Source organism: Chiloscyllium punctatum, chromosome 43, assembly GCF_047496795.1.
Source record: "Chiloscyllium punctatum isolate Juve2018m chromosome 43, sChiPun1.3, whole genome shotgun sequence".
Classification (NCBI taxonomy): Eukaryota; Metazoa; Chordata; class Chondrichthyes; order Orectolobiformes; family Hemiscylliidae; genus Chiloscyllium; species Chiloscyllium punctatum.
The window spans coordinates 16,538,795-16,564,816 of record NC_092781.1 but is presented as its reverse complement, the minus strand read 5'-3'; positions in this window follow the sequence as shown (position 1 = coordinate 16,564,816).

Sequence of the window (26,022 nt, the reverse complement as noted above, 5' to 3'; positions counted from 1 at the left end):
AACACACCCGACATATTTCAAAGGCTTGTGAAGGGATTTGTTGCTGGGTTAAAACATGTGCAGTATATGTAGATGATGCAGAGCGTTTTGGACGTTGACATGGTACAGCTGGCAAACACTTCGTATGATTAAGAGAATCAACACTGGTAATAAATTTAAACAATAATGTATTCGATAAAGCAGAAATGATGTTCTTGGAACATAGCATCGATCATTGAAGTGTGACCCCACGGAACGCAAAGATAAAGGCCTTTGAGGTAATTCCATAACCCACCTCGAACAAAGAGTTACCTCGATTATTATGACGGAGTCGAATCTAGCAGACGTTTATTGCAAACTTCAGTAGCGTATGGCATCATTCGCAGATTTGCTGACGTAGAATATAAAATCTTCATGTAAACAACAATGCCAGAAGGCATTTCACAATTTAAAAACAGTCTGAACCACAGAAACAGTTTGAGATCGATCAACGCTTCTGAACCTCTTCAATATTGCAATCGATACTTATGACACAGCAGTTGGATATATCTTGTTACAGGGGGATGATGATGGAATTGGTCTGTCAGTTGTTTACTTTTCATAGAACCACAAAAGGCAATGGCCAAAGTAATCTATAATCGAAAAATAATTATTGAGATTGGTACTCTCCTTACAGCATTTTAATGTTTATGTCAGGAACAAAATAACTGAGACTGTTTTGTATACAGTCCAAATCCTCTTACATTCTTGAAAGATAAAAATACCAAACTATTTCGTTGAAAGTCTTACGTGACAGATTATTAACTTAAAATTGTGACAACAGATGCGTTATTAAAGATGCAGATGCGATTGAAAAGTTACCAACGTTATATCTATACGTTTGTGTGTTTGTGTGTAGACATTAACGTGAAGTTAAACGAACGAACTATACATATCATTGTAATGTGGTTAAGAAACAAAAACAAAATGAAACCATCCATTTTCATTGTCGTGTTTCAGTATTTTTTCTTAAGTGGGAAGGTGGTGAGGAGTTGAGGTGTTTACTGTACCTGTACGAAAGGGTAACATTTTAAAAGCTGCCACGCCTGTCATGTCAGTGACTGCAGGCACAAAGTGTTCTGCGCAACTCGAAAAAGTAATGTTTGAGTTATAATTCGAACTTTGAGTTGTTTACACAACAATTCGAACGCAACCAATTACTTTAAACTACGTCCTAAGAACCGAGAACACAATAAGTTTGAATTTACTGTTTAGACATCATCAAACCAAGGAGACAGTCCGATGTTTTGGTGTATAAAAAAGAAACATTTTGAAAGGATGGCAAGAGACAAAGATCACCTACAACCATTGCTTTACTGCCAGCCAATCTCGAACAGTTACTTTCTTTTTTCAAATGAAACATTTTTGCAGGAGAAGACCGAATATGATGCAAGGGAAGACTATACTTCACAGATAACTTGGCAAGCCGAGCTTTCCTGCATATTTGGTTTGTTTGCAGTAGGGTTTATCCCGTGTCGTAACAACAGGTTGTTGTTTCTCTGGCTAACTTTCATAATGTTGGCTTATTTATACCACAAACACGAGATCGTCTCACTGGTTCAATGGAGCCAAAACAATAGCATTCAAATTCGATTGAGTTTTATTATCCTGTGGCATAATTTAAACGGATTGGTTAAATTCTAACTGTTGTGAACATGATAAGCAAATATGACATTATTTTTTCATATTCCATACGGCTAGTACGTCACAGGCCAGGTGTCTGCAACCTCTCACTACCAATACATTTTAAACTGTCTCTTCAAGGTACAATATAGGACTTCAATTTCATAAAACATCAACATTTTTTTTAAAAATCGCACCAGCATAACGAAAAGGTGGCTTCATTATTTGTTTCTTATTATTAAACCGATTACAGCTGAATAATTTGTGTGTCTGTGTGTTTATGTGTGTGTATATATATATATATATATATATATATATATATATACATACATACACACACAAGCACATATATATATATATATATATATATATGTAGATATCCACACATACGCATTGTTATCGGTTCAATCTTATCCAAAATTTATCCATTAAATTCGCGAAAATGCTATCACTGCTATCACTTTCTTATCACGAGGAATATGTACGATTGTAACCTAAAAGTCTGTGACATTGGACTTGAACAGAATAGCGTCATATTATTGTCTTTCACACCTTCCAAGAATGAAAGAGAGTTGTTATCTGTGTGTATAACTATTACTGAGACATTGCTCTTCACGTACACAGTAAAATGATGGAGGGCCCATACCAAACTCAATAAGTCATTTTTAATGATATTGTGTTTTTTCTGATGGGTGTTGGGTTTCTTTGAAATGGAATGAACTACGCGTTCAATTCAATCATCATCTTCCTGTAAAGCAATTGTTCTTCCAACTCTCATGACACTATTATCGATTGCAACTTTGAAGGGTTTCAAAATGTTTGGTATCTCCAAAAATGGTGTGGTGGTTCGCACTGCTCCAAATTGACAAGTACTTCCTGGTATTATTCTGTCCACCCAAATGTTATGTTCGTTTTCAGCAAATCATGTAACTGCATCACTGCAGATGTTTGGAACAAACTTCCGGTAAAATCAGGTTACTCCCAAAAAACGAAACACCTCTTCCTTCGAGGGTGCTCGTGGAAATTCCTCCCTTGACATCGTCTTTTTATTTCTTTGCTTCAACCTTCCATGACCGATTTTAATGATGCAGAAATGCTATCCCGAATTTTGTTTTCTTAATTAGTATTACATTTTGATTTTCTTATTGTTTCAGAAAGCTCAGCCAACTGTACCATGTGATCTTTCCATGACTCAAGAAAGATTCCAACATCATCCAGATAGACTGTACAGTTTGTTAATCGAACCACAACTCTGCTCACGGGTATTTGCAAAGTGGTCAGTGTGTTCTTCTTTACAGAGGGCCTCACGTTTTATTGATATAGTCCATGTTCAAACGCAGAAAATTATCTTGCTTTCTTTGACAAAGATAGCTGCCGAGAAGCACGCTGAAAGTAGAATTTATGATATAACTGACTTAACCAACTTCCTCTCAACAGTCCTTCAACCTTAGTATTATGAGTCGCATTTTGTTCCAACAGTGACCTTCTGAGAGTTCACACAAAATCGATGAATCCTGTCAGGTTTGAGAACTAACTGGACCAGCCAACTCCACTCGCTCTGACCTTATTCAGCATTGCACACAATTCCTTTTGCGGGTTTGTGTCTTTGAAACGATTAAGATGGTAGGAGCCTTGCTGAATCAGAAAAAAAGTACCTACTTTTATCTCATGCACATTCACATTAATCCACCCCGACCGATTCCTGCATATCCCCACATATTGCCGCAATAAACCTTTCAATTGCGTCTGTCTTTGCTCCTGAGATGGATAGTTTCCTTGCGTATCCCACTCCTCACGGCCTTTCTCGTTGTTTTCCGTATTTTGAGGCACATAAAACACCACAAGGCCTGGCTTTGATTCCTCACACTCCAAGTCATTAACAAACACAGGTTTTGCCATTTCCTCTTCCGAATAAAAATAAGGTTTAAACATATTGACATGACAGTCAATGCAGTTTTTTTTTCTGTTCGATATCTTTACGAGATTGATTACCTAGCACAACTATTTGCTAAATTGAAAGAGATCACTAAACATCGTTTTGAAGGGATCTCTTACACTTGCTGCCAGTACAAATAAGTTATTACGACAGGAAAACTTTCGAATTTTCGAGTCGTATATCTCCAACCTGCTTTATTCTCTGCTTTGCTGTCTTAAGGTCATTGTTAGTCTGCTCATCTACTCGATTTAATCTCTCCCTCACCTCCCATACATCATGAAAGTGTAAGGTCTCGATTTCGACTTGTCATTTTTTCTTTAATTGTTTTCAAAAGCCCACTGACTTCTTGTCCCAAATGAAAAGATATGGAGAAAACCGAGAACTTCCATTTGAAGCTGTTCTAATGGTGAACAAAGCGAATGGGATAACTTCACCCAATCATTCGAGTAATCCTGAGAGTAGGCTCTTACCATTTTTTTCAGGGTCTGAAGCCATCTTTCTCATGCTCTCTGGGATTCAGGATGATATGGACTTGATTTAAAATGCGGCATGCCTAAGCTATCCGTGACTTCCTTAAAGAACCAAGACAGTATGATCAAATATCTCTGAGACCCCATATCACCTGAAGAAGGGTACTCTCTCCACGAAAAACATTTTTGGCTGAATACATCATCATGGAATTGCCTCTGGAAATCTGGTAGAGACATTGATTGTTGTTAGCAAGTACTGGTTCACGTTTAGTTTCTTTGGAGAGGACATACACAATCAATTATTACCCACGTATAAGGCATTTCGAATGCTGCAATGGGAACACAAAAGTGTTGGTTTTATTACCTTTATGTCCCTAACCTAATATTTGGAATGCATGAAGTGCGCAGCAAATTTTAGTCCCATCCTTGTGTCTTCCATTCCAACACAAATACTTTTGTAAAATTACCTGAGGCTCCGTTCACCTTGGTGGTAGTCTGCTGGTAGTTCATGTGGTAGCCAAAACAATTCCTGTCCTTATGCGACTGGTAATATAATCTAGTGCACTTCTGTCCATTTCTCATTGCACTGACCTCTCCATTTCCGTTTTCGGATTGTATTTTTTAGGACAATAATCCTCAGGAATATTCTCTGCCTTCTTTTCTGAGTATGCATCCACATATATAATAATTTATTTTTTCGTCCTTCTGTTGACAATCCATTAGCCTTCCAGGCCAAAACGTTTCTGTATGATCCTCTATCTGTTCAGGTTTTCCTTCACCATTCGGTCAAACAGGATGCACGCGAACTGAACCTCAACACTTTCATCTTTCTCTTTAGTTTTTGCTTTGTGTTGTGATTTGTGATTGCACGATGTTATTATTACACAACTTGAAAAATGTTCGGGTATTTTCCTGTAAACTCAGTTCCCTGGTCTTTCTTTGACCTCTCCACAACAAGGAATATCACTCCAAACTTGGATCCTGCTCAGTCCTTCCAAAGAACAAACTGTATTCTACGAACTGACGCACTGCCAATGATTCGCACTGTTTACTTCCTACTCTGGAATTGCCAATCCAACCTTACTTTACACAGCGGATCGCGAAATCTCTGTCCATCGCTCATGGAAATTACCACTTCCTCTAGTAACAGTTCAGAATGAGTTCAGGTACGTTCATCTCTTAATAAAAGAGACTGGTTAGATCATGCATTTCACAATTTTATGACTTCCTTTCATTCTCACGGTGTTCATTCTGAGTAAACGTTCTGCAGAGGGGGGATTCCCTTCCAGGGCCAAATTACTAACTACATACGCGGGCCCTGCCTAGACTGTCCACTCGCTTGCAGCTCGGCGACTTTTCTTGGGGTTTTCATTGCTACTTTCAGTCATGCCACTGATTTTGCTGGTTTTACCACATCTTTCCCCACAGTGTCTTTAATCATCCCCATTTATAATAGTGCAAAAACCTGAAGATTTGCAAATCATTTCCACTTTCTAGGGATTTTTTAACCTGTGGTAAACAATTACCTGTGTTCTCTATTCGTTGTTTTGTAGTGTCGGGTCGCCATTCTCCCAATTTCTACTTCTCACAGGATGAAATTATTGCTGAATGCCTAACTTTCCATTATGCATCTTCGTATATTCTTCCGCCATCTCTGCTTCCCTTTTCACTTCTTCAACTTTGTGTTCATCCACATGAATTCTTATCATCCCTGCAAGTGAGTTTTTAAACTTCTCCGTGAGATGACTCTGTCTTACAGCGTCATAGGTCTTATCTATTTTAAAGACCTGAACCATCCACGATGGTTAATTCTTTCTAACTCAACAAAATTATGACAGGGTTACTTCTTTATGTTTCTGAACAGCTGTCTTTCCACTTATCGGGCCATTCATAAGCACATAAAAATTCCAATCGGCGCTGCAAGTGCTGCACTAGCTCTGCATTACAGCTTAGCCTAAAATCACATTACCCATAATTCCTGTCACCACGCCAACTGCCTCGCTAGTCTTTCAAACGATGGAAGATATATTCACCTCTTTCTTAACAAAATGTTGCAGTGATGTAATATATTTACTTTTACTTTCATCTCCACCCTGTTAAACTGACAATCGTAACAAAGTCGCAACTTCTGAAGTTCAAATTCTCCCTCCTTTTCATTTTTTCCCTCTGCCATTCTTCTCTCTCGTTCTCGCTGTCATTCTTCTCTCCCTCTATGCTCAGCTAAGCATCTTCTGTCTCTTTCTTATTCTTGTCGTCCTTCCTTATTTCCTCTTTCTTTCCTCTCTATTTGTTTCTCTCTTCCTCTTTCTTCTCCCCTCGTTTGCTCAAATAAGAACATTCCTTCTCTTTCTTTCCTCCGTTCTCTCTTGCTTTCGTTTTCCTGTCTCTTTCTTATTTCCTCTTTCTTCATTCTCTCTTGCTTTAGCTTTCTCATTCCCTTTGTTTTTCTTCGAATTACTTCAATTTTACCTTCATATTCTTTCTCATTGTACTGCATTTGCCAGTTTTTCAGACATTCCTACGTGCTTGAGTCACTCGCCTAAAATTTTAGGTTTACTTTAATCGTTAGTTAAACGGAAAACTAACCCCTTTTCTCACTACAAATAAAAGGCATCTTTTCTCTCCTTCTAAACTTTCTTGACAAATTTGGGAACCATCTTCAAAACCCAAAATTCTTCACTAATTTTCAGAGCCATTTCACTCATTTTTAATTTAATCGACCACAAATAATCTGTAATTATACAAATGGCATCACATTCGTTTCATTTAAAAATATGGGGCACTAATCGACATTTTTTAAACTTTGCTGGGATTTTTCGTACCCAATATCTGTTCAAGTCTGTCCGAGGGTTAGAAAGGATCCGTCAAAACCTGCTCAAGTCCAGACGAGTCTCCAAACTGCTACGATATGGCGGTAAACCCTTCTGCTACTTCAACAAAACACAGAAGAACCTGACGTAACGTAGACATCTGTTCATGTTTTAGTGACAGATAACGCTCCCAAATACAATTTTCAAAGTAAAATATCCAAATTGCTCTTTAATTCAAAAAGAGAACACAAATAACTAACGTTTCGAAAATCTAAGCTTCCTTTCAGTTGGTGTTCTGTTCTCTACATCCAAGCCTTTAACGAAATACCGATTCAACACAATCCCCTATTAAAATTTAATTTTAAAACAAGACAGCAGCTGCCATCATCGGCGTCTTTCTTCTTTGAGCAGAAAATTAAAACAACTTCCTGTGTCATCATCAGTCGTTGGCTGCAAAGATGTTTCATAAGAAAATTGCACGATTGTAGAGAATGTTTTCAATGGTAACCACCCTCTGAATGGCAAGTCGCTCTCACTCTCTCCCTGGCTATGTCTCAAATTCCAACGTCATTATATCACAAATATCGTATAGTCTAAGTGGATAGATGGTGTCAAAACAGAAAAATACAAATTCGATTAGGTTTTCATATACCGGGGCTCAATTTGAAATGATTGATTAAATTCGAACTTCTCTGAACATAGCAGCCAAATGTTACATATTTTGAATTTCACAACACACCCTGAATCTGTTATTCAATCACATGACAGATGCCGACCAACGTTGACTGCCAAAACAAATTTCACACTCTCTTAATTGTGCAGTACATGCCTTGAACGTCGGAACACGTGACAGAGCTTAACAGGCCGGTGCAATGAGAACAGCGTTGGCAAAGTTTCACAGTGTATTGGCAGGAGAAAAGAATGAGAATAGATGCAAAGTGCCTTGCTTGTAGAACAGAGAGGAGATGTTTGCGAAGAGACTAGAGTGGGGCTGAGGCCACGGGCCGTTGCGAGGAGAATAGCGAGGGAATGTGTTCAGAAACCAGTCCTTCGGTTATTGCCACGATAACAAAGGTGACATAGATCAAGGGGCCTTGCTGTGGAAACAGTGTGGAGCTTGTTTCACAACCAACAGAGTCCAGATGTGTTCACTGTCTGCTGACAGAGGAACAGAGTTCGAATTTACTCAGAGGACTTTGCTGGGTGAACAGACTTGACTTCGGTTTACAGCCTGTTACAAACAGAAAAGCGTTGGGATGCGTTCACTCTTTGCTGTAAGGAGAAAGGCGTGAGAATGGTTTCAAAGTTGTTTGCGAGGAGAATAGAGAGAGGAAGGTTTCACTCGCCGAAGCAAAGTGAACAGACTGGGTATGGGGTAACAGGCCTTTGCGAGAACAGAGTGGGAATGTTTTCAGAGACTGCTGCTGAGACAACAGTATCGGAATGGGTTCATAGGCGGCTGAGAGGAGAAAAGAGTGAAGATGAGTTCACAGGCCATTGCTGGGAGACGGAAGTCTGGATGGGTTCAATAACCATCACCAGAAGAAAAGACTGGTGTTTAGTGCGCAGCACCTTGCATGGAAATTAGAGTTGCGGTTGTTTCTTGGTCGTTGGTAGGAGAACAGGATTGTGGGTAGGTTCACAGTCCATTGCTGGGAAAACGAAATGGCGATGGGTTCACTAGCAGTTACAAGGAAAACAGAGTGAATTTGGGTTCGCAGTCTGTTACAATGGAGTCAGAGCGGAGTTGGGTTCACCGGCGGTGGTCAAGTGGGAAGTGCTAGGGTGGGGTCAAAACCAGTTGCGCGGAGTACACTGTTTTGATTGCTTCACAGGCTTTTGCCATGGTAACAGAGGTGAGAATGATAAATAGGTCTTGCTGGGAGAACAACGTATGGATGTGCTTACAGGCCGCTGCTCAGAGAATAAAAAATAGTTCATTCACAGGCTATTGGTCAGAGAAATATTGGGGATGGGTTCACAATCTGGTGGAAGAAGAACGGCGTGCGGATGGTTTCACAACCTTTTGTTGTATAACAGAGCGGACATGGATTCACTGGCCGTTGTTACGTAAACAGAGTGCAGAAGGGCTCATATGTTGTTCCTAGCGAAATCAACTGGCGCTGGAGTCAGTGGCACTTCCAATGGGAGGAAAGGTGGAATGCATTGAAAACATCTTGATAGGATTACATTGGATCTTGCGGAGAACATACACAAAATAGGACTTGACAGACTGTTGATCGGAGAACACAGTGGGGATGGCTTCACAGGCCGGTACAAGGGAAACAGAGTTGAGGTAGGTCAATAGGCCTTTTCTGTGAGAATAGGTTTGGAATAGATTCTCAGGTAGTTCCAAGAGCAACATAATGCGAAAGAGATCACGGGCAGTTGCTGGGAGAACAGAATGGGATGGTTCACAGGCAGTTCCGAGGAGAACAGAATAGGATGGGTTCACAGGCCGAAGTTCGGGGCACAGAGCGGAGATGTGGTTGATAGGCAGGTGCCAGGAGTACTCAGTATGGATTCAATTGCGAGCGGAGTGCGGATAATTTCACAGGCCTTTGCTAGGAGAACAGATTTGTGGTAAGTGTACAGTTTTCTGCAAGAAGAGAAGAGAGGATTGTTTCACAGTATGTTCCTATGACAGTAGAGTAAGCATGCGTTCATAGGCCGTTTGGAGGGGAACAGAATAGGAATGGATTGACAGGCCATTGTTCGGGGAACAGAGTGGTGATGGGTTCACAGGCCTTTGCTATGTGATAAGAGTGGGAAGTTTTCACCGGACCTTTCTCGGCTGTCAGATATAATTTGTTCGGCCAGGGTCAGTGCAACAGTGACACTTCTTTCAATCTGGTCTTCAATGGGAGAGTGACGCAAACACAGCGGTGTCAGTCTGTTTTCCCCTGAGTTATTGATACAGGGATAATCATGTTAGTCAGCTCCCGCTGCTGTCAATGGTGCACAAACGGTCGGATCAGTTCGTTCTCCCTGGTGTCAGTGGCATAGTCACAGTGGTGTGAGTCTTTTCTCCACGGTATAAGTGATACAGACACAGTGCAGTTCGGCTGCTCTCCCTGGTGTCAATGATACAAACACATTGTGTTCAGACTATTGGCCTGAGGCTCAGGAATGCACGCACAGTTAGATCTGTCTGTTCATCCTGGTGTCAGTCATTAACAAACAGTGGGGTCAGTCTGCTCTCCTCGGTGTCCATGGTACGTGCACAGTGGGGTCAGACGCCTGTCCTAAGTGTCAGTGACTCAATCACAATGTGGTTAGTTTCCTCCCTCTGTGGTGAGTTATTAGCACACAGTGGGGTGAGTCTGCTCTCCCCGAGGCAGTGCTACACACACAGTGAGTTTTGTGTGTTAACCACGGTGCCAATGATACTGAAGCACTGTTGTAAGACTGCTTTGCTTGGGTTAGTGATACAAAATAGTGGTGTCAAACTGCTCTCACCTGGTCAGTGAATAGTCATATAGGGTACATCTGTTCTTGACACGGTTAGCCATATAGACACCGTGGAGTCAGAGTGCGCTCCCCAGAGTCAGTGATGTTCAAAAAATCAAGTTAGCCTGCTCTCCCCAGATTCAGTGAAAGACACAGTATGATCGTCTGTCTTCGTGGTGTCAGTGATGCACTAACAGAGACGTTTCTCTATTCTCCCTCGGGTCATTAATGCCAACATTGTGGGGTCACTCTGCTCTCGCAATGAATAGTGATGCATACTCAATGGGGTAATTCTGATCTCCCCGGGTCTGTGGACAGTCACACAGTTCAGTCCACTCTCTCCGTGTTCAGTGATTCAGATGCAGGGGTGTCAATTTGCTCTCCCTATTGTCAGGGATACTCAGATAGTGGCATTGTTCTCCTCTCCCCGCGTTCATCAAAAAAGAGACAGCAATGTCGTGCTTCATCGCGTGATCAGTGACACAGCCATGGGAGGGTCAGTCTGTTCTCCCCAGGATATTTGGAACACCACAGTGGGGTCAGTCTTCTCTCTTCAGGATAGCTGATACATGGACAGTGGAGCCAGCGTGCTCTTTCTGAGGTCAGTGATACACACACAGTGGGGTCAGTCTGCCCTCCCAGTTTTCTGATGAAAACACGGTGTGGTTTTCATGCTCTCCCCGAGGTCAGCGATACAGGCACTGCTGGGTGAGTCTACTCTACCAGATTGGGAGTTACCCCTCCGGGGTCAATACTACAAAAATCGGAGGTTCAGTCTGTACTCCCATGATAAAGACACATTGGTGTCAGTGTGTTCGCCCTAGGATCAGTAATGCAGGAATAGTAGGTTCATTCTGCTCTCCCCGGAGTCAGTGATACATACTCAGTTGTGTGAGCCTGCTTTACACGGGACAGTGACAGAAACATTTGGATCGGTCTGCACAACCTGTGTCAGGAATACAAAAACAGTAGGGTCAGTCAGTTCTCTCTATTGTCAATATTGTCGACACAGTGAAGTCAGTTTTTCTCTCCCCAGGTCCATTAATAAACACGCATTGGTCTTGGTCGGCTCTCCCTATTGTCAGCGATACACACACCTTTGTGTCGGGCTCCTCCGCGGCCATCCGTATTCCAGACAGAGTTGGGGTTATCTCATATCTTGAGATTAGTGACACAGACATAATAGGTTGAGCTTAGTCTGCAGAGTGACATGGAATCATAGTTTAATCGCAAAGTACAGCACAGAAACAAACCCTTCAGTCCAACTCGTCCATGCTGACCAGATATCCAAATCTAATCTAGTCCCATTTATCATCAATTGGGCCATATCACTCTTTACCCTTCCTTTTCGTATACGACTCCAGATGCCTTTTGAATGCTCAAATTGTATTAGAGACCGCTACTTTCTCCGATAGCTCATTCCGCAGATGCACCACGCTCCTCGTGAAAAAGTTGCCCTTTAGGTCTCTTTTATATCTTTCCTGATACAAAACCTTTGCCCTCTAATTCTGGTTTTCCCATACAGCAGGGAAAATACCTTGTCTCTTCATCTTCTCCATGCCGCTCCTAAATTTGGAGACATTCATAAGGTCGCCACCATGGTCAGACCAGTGAGCCTTACCCTGTTGGACGAAATGAGTTGAAAGCATTATAAAAGATAGGATTTATAATCATCTAGCAAGCAACAATTTGATTGGCAATAGTCAACGTGGTTCTGTCAAGGGCTGGTCGTGTCTCACAACAGTCGTTGAGTTTTTGCAGATGTTGACCACGCATGTGAATAAGGTTAGGACAGTTGGAATGGTGTATGTGGACTTCAGTAAAGCCTTTGATAAGTTTCCACATTGTAGGCTCTTGGAGAAAATGCGGAACCATGGTATTTAGGAAGATTTAACCGTTTGAAATAGAAACTAGGTTTCAGTCAGAAAGCAACGAGTGGTGTTTGATGGAAATGATCCAGTCTGGAGACCGGTTACTAGTTGTGTGCCACAAGGATGAGTTTTGGGACCACTGCGTTTCGTCATTTTCATGCATAACTTGGACAGAGGCATAAATGGTTGGGTTAGTAAGTATGGAGATGACACCAAAGTCGCTGGACAGTGTGAAAGCATGTTGCAGATTGCAGGGAGACTTCGATAAACTGCAGAATTGCGCTGAAAGCTGGAATCTGGAGTTCATTGCAGATAGATGTGAGGTCAGTAACGTTGGAAACAATAACAAGAAGGGAGAATACTGGGTCAGCGGAAAGAATCTTGTGTAGTGTGGATGTGCAGAGTGATCTTGTATGCAATAGGTCATTGAATGTTGTCACTCAGGTTCATCGTGCTGTCAAGAAAGCACGCGGTATGTTAGGTATTATTAGTAGATGGGTTGAGTTCCGGAGCCGTGATGTTATGCTGCAAATCAGCAAAACGCTCGTGCACCTTTGCTTGGATTATTGTGTACAGTTTTGGACGCTCCATTAGAAGAATGACGTGGAAGTTTCGAAAACGGTGCGGAGAAGATTTACCAGGATGTTGACTCACCTGCAACGAATGCTTTACAAGCAAAGGCCAAGAGACTTGTGTATGTGCCAATTAGAGAGAAGAAGAATAAGAGGGGATTTAATAGAGACAAAAAAGATGATCAGAGGATGGGATGGGGTGGACGGTGAGAGTCCTCTTCCGAGGATGATGACATCGATTTGTCCAAAGGCGCATAGCTGCAAATAGAGGAATGATAGATTTAAGACAGAGGTCAGAGGCAGGATCAATACTCAGAATGTGATATGGACGTGGAATGCCTGCCAGCCAGTGTAGTTTATGCAGCCACATTGGGGACATAGAAACAATCCTTGGATAAGAATATGGATGATGAGAAGATAGTGAAGGGGATGGGCTTAGATTTGTCCAGAGGTCTGTGCAACAGCGCGGGACGAAGACCCTGTTCTGTGGTGGATTGTTCGATGTTCTGCCTCGGATGGTTCAAGGAAAACAGCCCGGCCTATTCGCCCTGTCCCTATAGGTCACACCCATTAACAATGGCAACTTTTTTGCAAATCTTTCTGAATTCTTTGAAGTTTACAACATCCTTTCGACATGAAGGAAACCGGAATTACACGCAATATTACAAAAGCGACCTAATCAATATATATTACAGCCATAACATGACTTCCCAATTCCTACACTCAAAACCATGACGAAAAAAGGAAAGCACACAAGCAATATTGTCAGTCTGCTCTTCACAGGGTCAGTTATATGAAATAGTGAGTTCAGTGCTCTAAACACAGTGTTCGTGATACACACACAGTGGTTTCAGTCTCCTTTCCCCAGGGTCAGTGATAAAAGCACAGTGGTGTCAATATGCTCTCGGAAGAGACAGTGGTATTGACACAGTGGGATCGGTTTCATCTAATTGTTGTCAATGACACAGAATCAGTCGGTTCAGTGTGCGAACATAGGGCCAGTAAAACGGAGATAGTGCAATCAGTCCGGTCTCGGTGGGGTCAGTGATACAGACACAGCCAAGTCAGTCACCGTTCCCCAGGTTCGGTGATATACACACAGTGAAGGCAGCCTGATCTCTCCTGGTTCAGTAATATATAAAGGGTATTGTCTGTCTGTCTTTTCACCCCTGGGTCTCTGAACAATCGTATGGATGGTCAGACTGCTCTCTCAAGATTTCTCTTGGAAATAGAGAGAGTGGAGTTAGGCTGTTCTCTTCAAAGCCGCTGGTGCACCTACAATGTTTTCAGTCTGCTCTTCATGGTGTTAATGTTGCAAAAAACAGTTGGATCAGTCTAATTTCCCAGTTTCAAGGCTTTCAGTGGGGTCAGTCTGTTCTCCCCGGTGTCAGTGATACAGGCATACCGGGGTCAGTCATCTACAACGGCTTCAGTGATACATAAACAGTAGGGTCATGCTTTACCCAAAGGGTCAGGGAGGCAGACAAATTGCGGTGAGTCTGCTGTACATGGGTCGGGGATATGCACACACAGTGTGGTCAGTTTTCTCACCGCTGTGTCAGTGATACACAAACAGTAAGATCAGCCCGACTTTGTTTCCAGTAAGTGAGATACAAAGAGTGAGAAAGTGACGATTGCAGATGCTGGAGATCAGAGGTGAAAAATGTGTTGCTGGAAATGCGCAGCAGATCAGGCAGCATCAAATGAGAAGGAGAATCGACGTTTCGGGCAGAAGCATTCTTCAGAAATGAGGAGGGTGTGCCAAACAGGCGAAGATAAAAGGTAGGGAGGATGGACTTTGGGGCGGGGTGTTGGGAATGCGATAGGTGGAAAGAGGTTAAAGTGAGGATGATAGGCCGGAGACGGGGTGGGGGCGGAGAGGTCAGGAAGAAGTTTGCAGGTCAAGAATGCGTAGTTTTGCCATGGTCTGGCGATGGAGGAGTCCAAGGACCTGCATATCCGTGGCGGAGTGGGAGGGGGAGTTAATTACCAAAAAACCAGAGTCCTTTCTGGTACACAGTCCAAATATATACAGTCTTCAAAATATAGAATCCATTTCCAGGAAGAGTCCACTCCAGTATACAACGTGCATTGTCAGAAATCGAGTCCGCTCCCAACTGCAGATTTTGTTGCTAAAAACAGAGCCCACAACCATGGGCAGAGTCCACTCCTGAAGGGAGCAAATGCACATCCCACAGCACACAGGTGTTCAATCTCTACGGAGTCCTGGCCCAGCCTTGAAAAACTAGACCCACTCACAGGAACATAGGACATTGTACAGGTGCAGTTAACTCACAGGGGTTTGGTCCTCTCCTGAAGGAAATATCTTCGCCCAGATTCCAGGATAGAGCAAGTGCTCACATCCAGCACACACACACACAGGTGTTCAATCTTCAGAGGTCCAGTCCCAGGGCTCGGCCTCCCCACAGGAACAGCTCCTCTGGTACAATGTATTTGTTCCACAAGGGCTCAGTCCAAACACGAATAAAAAGTGAAAACAGTACCTAAAAAAAACAAAGAAAACTAGAGTCCAAGGGCTAAGCCCTACCACAAAATTTCTCAAAAAGAGTAAAAAGAGAAAAGAGCAACAACAGGCTGTAACCAGCCAGTGAAAGAACAATCCCTCTAATGAGAACTGAGTTACACCTGAAACACATGATGTGCATCAGAAGTTTCACATTCAGTCCACACTAAAAGGAATACCAGTTAACAGACTGACTAAATAATCAGGAATCAGGTTCCCCCCACCTCCAAATATAAAGAGGGGCAGAAACCAATAGGAACACACTGACTGTGGTCTTGCCAGACAGAGTCAGTCCCCTAAACTGAGAAGACTCCGAATCTCCTGTTTCCACCAGTTAGCCTGGGCGGCCTGATTTGTCCAAGTTAACAGCCCGAATCAAGGAACTCAAATAGAATGAGATCCATCTGGCTGACATCATTACAATTCCTCAGCTCCCCCTGTATTAACCCTTTCCCTGTGCCCCTTATTCAACGTTCTTGCTCTTACTCTCCATACAATTTTGTATTTATTAGTTTCTATTAAATCCTCCTCTTTCTCTCTTTTTCTCTTCCCCCGTTCCCCTGAATTCAGTTGTATGCCTGGTACGCTCTATTTAACAATCTGTTTTTGTATGTTTAATGTTCTGCCCATTATTCTTTCTTCAATTCTCTTCTTATTACCACCGTTAACCCTCTGCTTGTCTGTATTTAACTATATCTCTTCCTCAGTGATTTTCATTTATTTTCGTCACCGCTTCCAGATCATGTGTTCTGTCCCACAGTAACCAGAGACCAGGTGTTCCAGCGGAATAATTCCCCGCAACAGCTAATACGTGACTCCTGCTGCACTGCACTACCGCTCTTCTGCCGGCACTGGGAGTGTATCATCATCCGAAAATGTGGGAGGAGCTCAGCAGCAACCTCACGCCATCAGAGACAGCATGACTGATTGTAAGGAGACAGACACAACTTCAACATGCACTAATACAGTATTGATACATCCAGTAAACGGGAACAGCTATAACACACAACAGCCCGGCTGTTTCACAGGGCCAACAAAGAACATAGAACAATACAGAGCCGAACAGGCCCTTCGGCTATCGATGTTTCCAAGACCAGTGAACTATTCTCAGCTCGCCCCACTACACTATGGTAAAATCATCCATGTGCTAATCTAAGGATTGTTTAAATCTCCCTAATGTGGCTGAGTTGTCTACATTAGCAGGCAGGGCATTCCATGTCCTTACCACTCTCTCCGGAAAGAAGCTGCCTCTAACATCTGACTTCCATCGATAAACCCTCAATTTGGAGTTATGCCTTCTCATACAGGCTGACGACATCATCCTACGAAAAGGTATCTCACTGTCTACCCTATCTAATCCTGTGATCATCTTGTGTGTCTCTTTCAAATCCCCATTTAGCCTTCTTCTTTACAATGAGAACAGACACAAATCTGTCAACCTTTCCTTATAAGACCTTGCCTCCAGACCAGGCAATAGCCCGGTAAATCTCTTCTGCTTCCAATGCTTCCACATCCTTCCTGTAATGGGGTGACCAAAACTGTACGCAAGGAGTGGGTTTGGTTGGGATATTATCTGCAAGGTCAGTCTGAGCTCGTTGGACCGATTGGCCATTTTTCCAATCTCCAGATTGTGTGGTTTTACTCAATATGCATTTTTCAATAATTTTTAATGAGGCGTCAATACGTTTTATGAAGTGGTTTTGAATTCCTTCTATAGCTGAATATCTTTGTGCAGAACGAGCTTTTCTTTGTTTTTTTTAAATTATTTGCTACCCAGCGTGGTATTCACAGAGCCTCAAAGTTTTGTTGGAGAGCTATACAATCTGAGAATGAGGAAAAAAAACCTTTAATTAAGAAATTTCTACAGGTTTTATCATTTCTGTTATTTCTTTTCGTCCTTGCGAAGTCTGGACCTTGGGAGATCTGTACTGATGAGAAGGAATAGAGATGGTTAGTCAATTACATTACCGTGAAGTGAAAATTTCGGCTTGATGCAAGACAGATGTCTTTGGATTTAGAAAAAGCTCTCAAGAGACTACTTAAATCTGAGTACATTGACACTCAGTTGTCTGGTAGCTAAAGGAAGAAGTTTATTGCAGTCTTAGGTGGAAGAAAAAGTCAGTCACCAGTCATTTAACCAAATGTTAGATACAGGGATTCTGGTGTGAATATTACTCAAGAGATGTTTACTTTGGAATGGCACCGGGATTGGTGTAAATCCGAAAAGTTGCTTTCTCTCGTTTTATTTGTATGTTCTTTTGAGACTGATTAGATTACACGTTTACGATGAGTTCATTTCTTTTGAATCCGCTTTATAAATGCAAAATTTAATTTATTCAATTTTATCATCATTTCTATTGTTACAAACTCCTGTTTGGTCATGCGAGTGATATTTGTAGTCTTGTGTGTTTACGATTCAGCAAGTGATCACTTTCTTCAGTCTATGATCTGGCTTGTTCTGTTGATAATAACCTGTTTTCTCACAGCACCAATTTCTCGCCCAACAGCTCACTGCAGAAGGAACGGCGCTCTGAAAACTCGTGCTTACAAGTCAAGCTTTTGTTACACAACCTTGGGTTGTATGATTTTTAACTTTGTCCACTGCCATCCAACTGCCAAACTTCCACATCAAGTGGTATCAGACCAAAAGTGAGGCTATTAAATCTATATTATAATTCCCGACGAACTGAGTAAATAACACAACATTTAAATCAGACTACGCCCAACCGTACCATTCCAGAACCTCATCAGACATACACACTGAGAACTATTTCTATATTATCACTCAGAACCTTACTGCAATCTTACTGTGCACTAGACCAAATTAAAAATAAATCCTCTCCCCATCTGAGACCTGGAAGAGTGGAACCTCATGAGACAATGGATGGCTCACAGCTGCGGTGTTGTGCACAGTACTGGAAATCACTGGGCACTAAGGACAGAATTGCACTGAAGAGATTTAAAACAAGGGAGTACAAGAATATTGCCAGCATGTGAAAATTATGGCAGCATTGAGAAATGTTAGATGGGGTCATTTTCTATTGAACAGAAGCGATGTGATTGACGTGCCCACAGTAATCATGGTCTTGGACCTGTCAACCCGAACGCAGGATGCATCGACCAGGAGACACAGAGTGAGAACAATTGATGGAAGGATGACAGGGAACACGAGAGATAACCCTTTCATTGGGAAGGTGATGGTGCATCTGGAATTCACTAGTCATTTTGGGTGGGGGCTTGGATGTTTGCAATGCACAACACATTTAATGGCAAACTAGGTCTGCATCTGAAGTGAATTAACCTTCAAAACTATGGACCAGTTGTAGGGAAGTGTGATCAGAACAGATAAGTAGTTTATTCAATTGATGCAAACATGAATAACCTCGTTCAGATATTTAACTTCCCTAAAGTTCTATGGGATTGCAGAAGGTCCGAGAAGTGTTGAAATCAATTCACTTTTTGGGGCTGTACGTTTCCAATAATTGTAAAGTTCATTGGAACAGCATGGATTGTCAAGGAGAATTCCAGAGGGCTGTGGCTACCTCACAGTTGATCATTGACGAAATGTTTGCAGATTCATAATTCGCACAATATTGGAAGTAATGTTTCATGGGGAGGAATAGCTTTAACGAAGGTTAAAACAAAATAATTTATCAACTGAATCATTAGATTAATAGTGCTCACTTGTTTCGTCACTCTCAACGTAAAATGAATATTTTTAATGAAGGGTTGTGAAGTCGTGTACAGTCTGTGAACTGCTTTGCAGTCACATTATCAGCTGAGATGCCCATTGCCTCTGACATGCTGACAACATAATACAGCGTCAGACTGACTAGATTTTTATTAGATTATATTTTCGAACACGGTTTACAGCAGCCCTGTTAAGAATTTGCAGCAGTGAACTGTCAGTATTTTGTTGCATTACGTAGTTTATTCATAAGTTTTCAACAAGCACATTCTAAAACTACTTTCCTCAGACAATTTGGACAATGCAGTGAAAACGTCCCGTTTACCTTTTTGAATTTTGCATTTTTTGCTGACTCAATGTCCAAACAAAATGTGAAAATTTCCCAAATTTTTGACTTTCCAAACCAAGGTATGAGGCGCTAATTGAGTTTACAGTTCCTCAGTTTATCATCACAGACAGAGCTTAGATAGTGATTTGTGACTTTAATGAAGAAACAAAATTACCTATGCTCTCCATCCAGTACTTAGATCTTCTGAAGTGCAACAACTCATGTTGTTGTAGGAAACTGACCAGACGACGATGGAAAATCCTAGCTGGAGGTCAGGAAAAAAAAGAGAGTGTAATAACTGCTCCATTTTTGTGGCATTTGAAGTGTTGAAGCTGAGTTACTCGATTTCTGGGAAAAGTAACTGTTGATTTATAAGTTGTTTCCTTGTTTTGATATTTGATAGATAGAATTCAGAACAATAGCACTTTATATAGGACGACGAGACACAATGGTAAAGATCACATGGTCAGAACGAGACAGAGAGATGAAGAAACATACACTTCTGTCTGGTTTTGCAGTGAATCTGCATATCTCTGCCTTTGCCAGTTGATTGCAAGTAGTTATGAGCATCCGAGTGCACCGGAGAAAAACTAACGACAATAATCACAGCTGACCTTGAAGGAATCTGTCTGGAAGAGCTCACATCACTGGAGCAAATAAGTTGGTAAACCGAACCTTGCTGCCTTTCTGAGTAAATCAACTGTTGTGAGTAGGGTGGCTAGTCATTGGTTGTCTGTTTATTGAGATACATCTCTTGATTATTTTTTTATAAAAGTAACATTAATCACAGGCACTGAGTTGACCTGGAGCACTCTTTTTTTAGAACAGTATCACTCTGCTGTTTTCTGGATGTCGAGATTGTTAAGGCGCAAAGAAACAACAAAATAGTCAGTTGGAAATTGAGAAACAAGCTTGGAGGGGTTCTCATTATATGTGAGAATAACAAGGTTGTCATGGTAACGGCTTTTAACTTTCCAAACATAGACTGGGTACTGCAACAGTTTAACGGGTTTAGATGGAGAGGAATGAACTATTAGAGAAGGTGTAAAATCTGAGCTCCTCTTGCGAAATTAAGTTGGACAAGTTACTGAGGTACTGGTGAGGGGTCGCTTTGGCGCAAGAATTGAGAATCATGTTAGTTTAAACATTGGTGGAAAATTATAGGCCGGATCTAAAAGTTAAATGTCTAAATTGGAGAAAGGGCAATTTTGCCAGTATTAGAACAGGAACATTCAAACGTTTATTCGGGATGAATGTTCTCAGGGAAATTGACAGTTGATGGTGGGAATCCTTCAAAAATGAGATAACGAGAGTCCAGAACGAGTTTGTTCCTGTTCTAGTGAACACCAAAGATAGTAGGGAGCCGTGTTGGTTAAAATAAGGAAGCATATATCAGGTACAAACAGCAGAGATCTAGTGAATTCTCAGAAGAGTACAAAGTCATACTTAAGGGCATACTTCAGATAGAAATCCGGAGGGCAAAAGTGGACACGAGATAACTTTGTCAAATAGGCTTAGGGAGAATGCAAGGGGATTTAAAACACATTAAGGAGAATGTGTACCGAGGGAGAGAATAGGCCCCCTCAAAGATGAGCAAAACAGCCTATGAATTGAGCCATAGGCGATGGGGAGAAATTCAATAGGTATTTTGCATCAGTGTTTACTATCGAGAAAGGCATGATTAATACAGAATGTGGGGAAATTAATGGTGACATCTTAACAAATGACCACATTGCAGAGGAAAAGGTACTGGATGACATGAAACACATAAATTTGGATAAATTCTTTGGAGCTGTTTGGGTGTATGCTGGAACTCTGCGAATCGAGGAAAGTGATTGCCGGGCTTTTCGTTGAGATACTTGGGTGACAGAACACAGAAAATAGAACAATACAGCGCAGAACAGATCCTTCGGCCCGCGATGTTGCGCTCGCCTGTGAATTAAACTAAGCCCATACCACTCCACTATCTAATCATCTTCCATGTGCTTATTTAAAGAGTGTTTCAATCTGAGTTATGTGGCTGAGTTAACTGCATTTGCAGTCAGTGCATTCCACGCCCTTTTCACTCTCTGAGTAAAGAACCTATTTCTTACATCCGTGTTAAATGTATCACCGCTCGGTTGTAGTTATGCCCCCTCGTACAAGCTGACGTCATCATCCTGGGAAAGAAGAATTTCACTGTGTCCCCTATTTAATCCTCTGATCACCTTGTATGTCTCCATCAAATCCCCTCTTAGCCTTCTTCTGTCCAATGAGAACAGACCCAAGTGTCTCAGCCTTTCCTTATAAGACCAGGCACCTTTTCTAACGCTTCCACATCTTTTCTGAAATGGGGTGACCGGGACTGTACACAGTATTGCAAGTGTGGCCGCACTCGTGCTTTGTGTAGGTCAGTGTGACATTTCGGCTCCAAAACACAATCCCTCTCACAATAACGTCTAACACACCGTATGCCTTCTTTACAATGCAATCAAACTATGTGTCAACTTTCAGGAATCTATGCACATGGGCTCCAAGTTCCCTCTACAAGTCCGCACTACCTAGATTCTTTCCACTAACCCAGTATTCTGCCTCTATGTTTTTCTTCCAAAATGAATCCGCTCACTTTTATCAGCATTGAACTCCATATGATTCGTCACAGGTGAGGTGCTCGAAGCCGATGGTTGGGTGAAGTGGTGCCCCTATTTTAAAAAGGTGGTGAGGAAAATCAGAGAACTAGAGGCTGGCAAGCGTAAAAACGGTGGTCTGAAAGTTGTTGGAGGGAATCCTGAGCGACAGTATTTAGATGTATTTGGATGGGCAGGTACCGAGTACGGATAAACAACGTGACGTTCTGTGTGAGAAATCATGACTCATTGATTGAGTTTTGTGAAGAATTCACGAAGAGGATTTATGAGTGCAGAGAGATGGACGTGATCTATATGGATGTTAGCATGGAGTTCGACAGGATTCCTCATGGGATACTTCACAACAAGCTTCGACCACATGGAATAGCGGGAGAACTAGTCATGTGGATACAGAACTGGCTCGAAGGGAGTAGACAGAGTGTGGTGCGGGAGGATTGCATTTCAGACTGGAGGCCACAGACCGGTGGTGTCCACAAGAGTCGGTGCTGGGTTCATCACTTGTCGTCATTTATATAAATCATTTGAATGTGAACATGGGAAGTATAGTTAGTATGTTTGCAGATGACACCAAAATCGGAGGTTTTGTAGACAGCGAAGAAAGTTTCCACAGATTACAACTGGACTTGATCAGGTGAGCCAATAGGACAACGAATAGAAGATGGATTTTAATTTAGATAAGTGGATGAACCTGCATTTTGGAAACCCAAGTCAGGACATGACTTATGCACTTCATGGGAAGTTCCCGAGAAGAGTTTCTAAACAAAGAGTCCTTGGAGTTAGGTTACAAAGTCCCGTAAAGTATGGTCTCAGATAGATTGGATAGTGAAGAAGACGTTTGGTATGCCGTCCTTTATTGGTAAAGTATTGCATGTAGGAATTAGGAGGACATGTTGTGGATGTATAGAACGTTGTTGGGGGCACTTTTGGAACGTTTTGTGCAATTGTGATTTCCGTCCTATCGGAAGGATGTTGTAAAACTTGATAGATTTCATGCATTTGATGTTGTCATGTTCATGCATTTGATGTATGGGAGAGGATAAATAGGCAAGGACTGTTTTTCCATGGAACATTGGTGGTTGAAGGGTAAGCTCAGCGAGGTTTATGAAATCATGAAGAGCCTTGGTAGGTTAAAAGAACAAGCGAGTTTAATTGGGATGCGGAGCCATGAGGTAGGGAGAAAGGGTTTAGCATGAGAGGAGATAGGTATAAACGAACCAGAATGGAAGCATTTGCATTCACACAAAGGGTGGTGCATGTATGGAATGAACTGCAAGAGGAAATGGCAAGGCTTATGCATGTGCAACATTTAAAATCCATCTGGAAGGTAAATGAAGAGGAAAGGTTTTGAGAGATACAGGCCAAACGCGACTTGGTTAGGTTAGGCTATCGGGTCAGCATTGACGATGAGGATCAAAGGGTCTGTTTCCGTGCTGTACATATCTCTGACACTAAATATGCCCTGTATGCTAAGAGCTATCGAACAATTGTTCCATATTAGAAAACTACCAACACGTTGAAACTCAGTTCCCTTTTAGAAAACAGTCCCTGCCCTTGGTTTGCAGTGTCAGGACTTTGAGTGAGGAGACAATTGAGTTGAAGTATTGATTTCCTTAACAAATGTTCAGGTGAAGGCATTCTGACTCTTCTTCTCTCTTCTCAGTTGTTGCTATATCTGTTCAGTTTTGCCAGTTATGTCTGTTCGTGTTTCATGTTTCCAGTATCCATAGCCACTGAACTAATTCATTCAAATATTCCACTTCCCAACCTATTTTCCAGAAGTAATTTGTAGTATCTTGTAACACAACTGCACAGAAGAGGTCTCTTGGTCCATAAAGTTGTTTAATAAATTCTGAATCAAATCTAGACTCGTCCCAGAGACTGCAAATTTAGTGAGGTTTCTGTCGCAATTACACTCCCAAACTTTGAATTACCAGAGATCCTGCCACACTATAGGTGAAATCCTATTCCTGAGAATCAGTGCAAACCACTTGCACTTCACCTTAAAATGATTGCCCCCTTGCCACCATCAATTCTATGCCTCAGTTAGATCTTAAAATCCTACATTCCTCTCTGGACATTCGCAGAGAATGTTTGATCTGTAATTTACGATTTATGTTTTAACTTCTGTCTCTTTCAGTTAATACCTTGGTGAGTTTGATTCTTGCACGTGGCAAGTGTGGCCTCTCCAAGTGTACACGCGCTGCCTGTTGGCTGTGGCAACGTCGGATCTACTGTTCATTCTCACTAACATCATACCGACTGTACTCAACTACTTTTACTTGCGAAGGTGTTTCCTGGATCTAACCGCTGTTTGCAGAGTTATCTTTCTCTTTATGCGTGCAGCCACAGACTGTTCTGTCTGGTTCACTGTCCTTTTCTCTTTTGATCGCTTTATGGCCATTTGTTGCCTGAGAATAGGGAGAAAATATTGGACAGATAAAGCATTGTCTTTGGTTCTAGCTGCTAAAGGTATTCTGTTATGTTAAAAATAAATCCCTTCTATTTTCGGTTCAGACCTTCGAGAATAACTGACAACGTTTCGTGGTTCTGCAAAATTAAGAGTCGCTATTTTACTGATCCCTGGCGGTGGGGATTTCATAGCTTTGATATCACTTTAACCCCATTGATTCCATTCGTGTTAATTCGGTTGATAAACATTCTGACGGCCAGTTACATATTACTGGCCAGTCGAGCCCTCAACAAACTGAGGGGTCAGAGAAAGGGAGAGAATCACAAAGATACAGAGATGGAGAACCGGAGGTAAGTAGTGATTTCCCTCTTCGCCATATCCATCACCTTTATCGTTTTGTGGATAGTCTACTGTGCAAACATTTTATACTTTACCATTGAAGGAAAAGGTCGTTTGAAAAAACGCTCTTTAGCCACTTTTACCTACGTTTGAGAAATGCTCAAGGATTACAGTTGCAGCATGAACACATTTTTCTATGCAGTGTCTCTGTCCAAGTTCCGAGCGAAGCTGAGGAGAGCGGTGCAGCAACTGGTCATGTAAATTCCTCACTTAACGTCTCAGCAAAACAACGGAGAGAGCTCGTGAGGCTGTCACACCGTTCCCAATAAAGGAATTGCATTCGTACGCCAGGATTCCATGAGCATAATGTCATGGTTCTGAGATGTAACACTCAGGCGTGGATGGGGAGGGCGGTATCAGGATGGGTTACCTTTCACCACGCTCGGGAAGTCTCTGCTCTCCCTAATTGACACACATGGTGACAATAGACAATGAGCAGCAGTAAACCATTCAACCCTTCGCGTCTGGTCATTCTGCTTTTCCAGAAAATTGCGACATTAGAGACACATTCCCGTCTGCACCTGATGACCAAGCCTCCACCCCCCAAGTCTTTAACAAGAATCTATCGATCACCACTTTCAATCACACCGGAGGGTTTGACAAAGGAAGCGCAGGTAACTGTCAGGGCAGTGTCGGATGGAACAAAACTGTCGGAGTGATTTCGAAGTGACGAACTGGTTGTGAGTGATGGGTTCAGCTGGAAGACTGGGTCTTCACCGACTGTACTGTGAATAAGACCATCAGGAGGTGTCTCGGCTTTTCCCCGACTGGGAACGAGGTGGAGGGACAGAAACAGTCCCTCTTCTATGATGACGATTGTCAGACTCTCTCTGATCAGATCTCAATAAACACTTTATGATAACAAGAGAAATACTCCTGGTGCTGGGGATGCCCTCACCAGCATCGGTTATTACTTCATGTACATCACTTTTTGAGAGAGTTTATTGTGTCCACCGCCTGTCTACTCCCATCACAACAATATTGTTTCCCTCTCTTGCTCTACCTGCTTCTGTCTGTCTTTATCTCTGTTCGTTTCCTCCTCTCCCGTCCTCTCCCCATGTCTCAGCTTCTGTCTCAGTTTCTCTCTCTTTCTGTCTCACTCTGTGACTTTCCCTCCCTGTATCATTCTGTGTCTCTGTCCCTCTCCCTATCTATCTGTCTCTCTTGCTGCAACTATGACTATCCTTCTTTGTCTCTCTCTCTGTCTAGCACACTCTCTGTCTCTACCTCGCGCTCTGTGTCTTTTTCTCACATTAACCATGTCAGATGCTTGCTGTCTGAGTTTACCAAAATGCT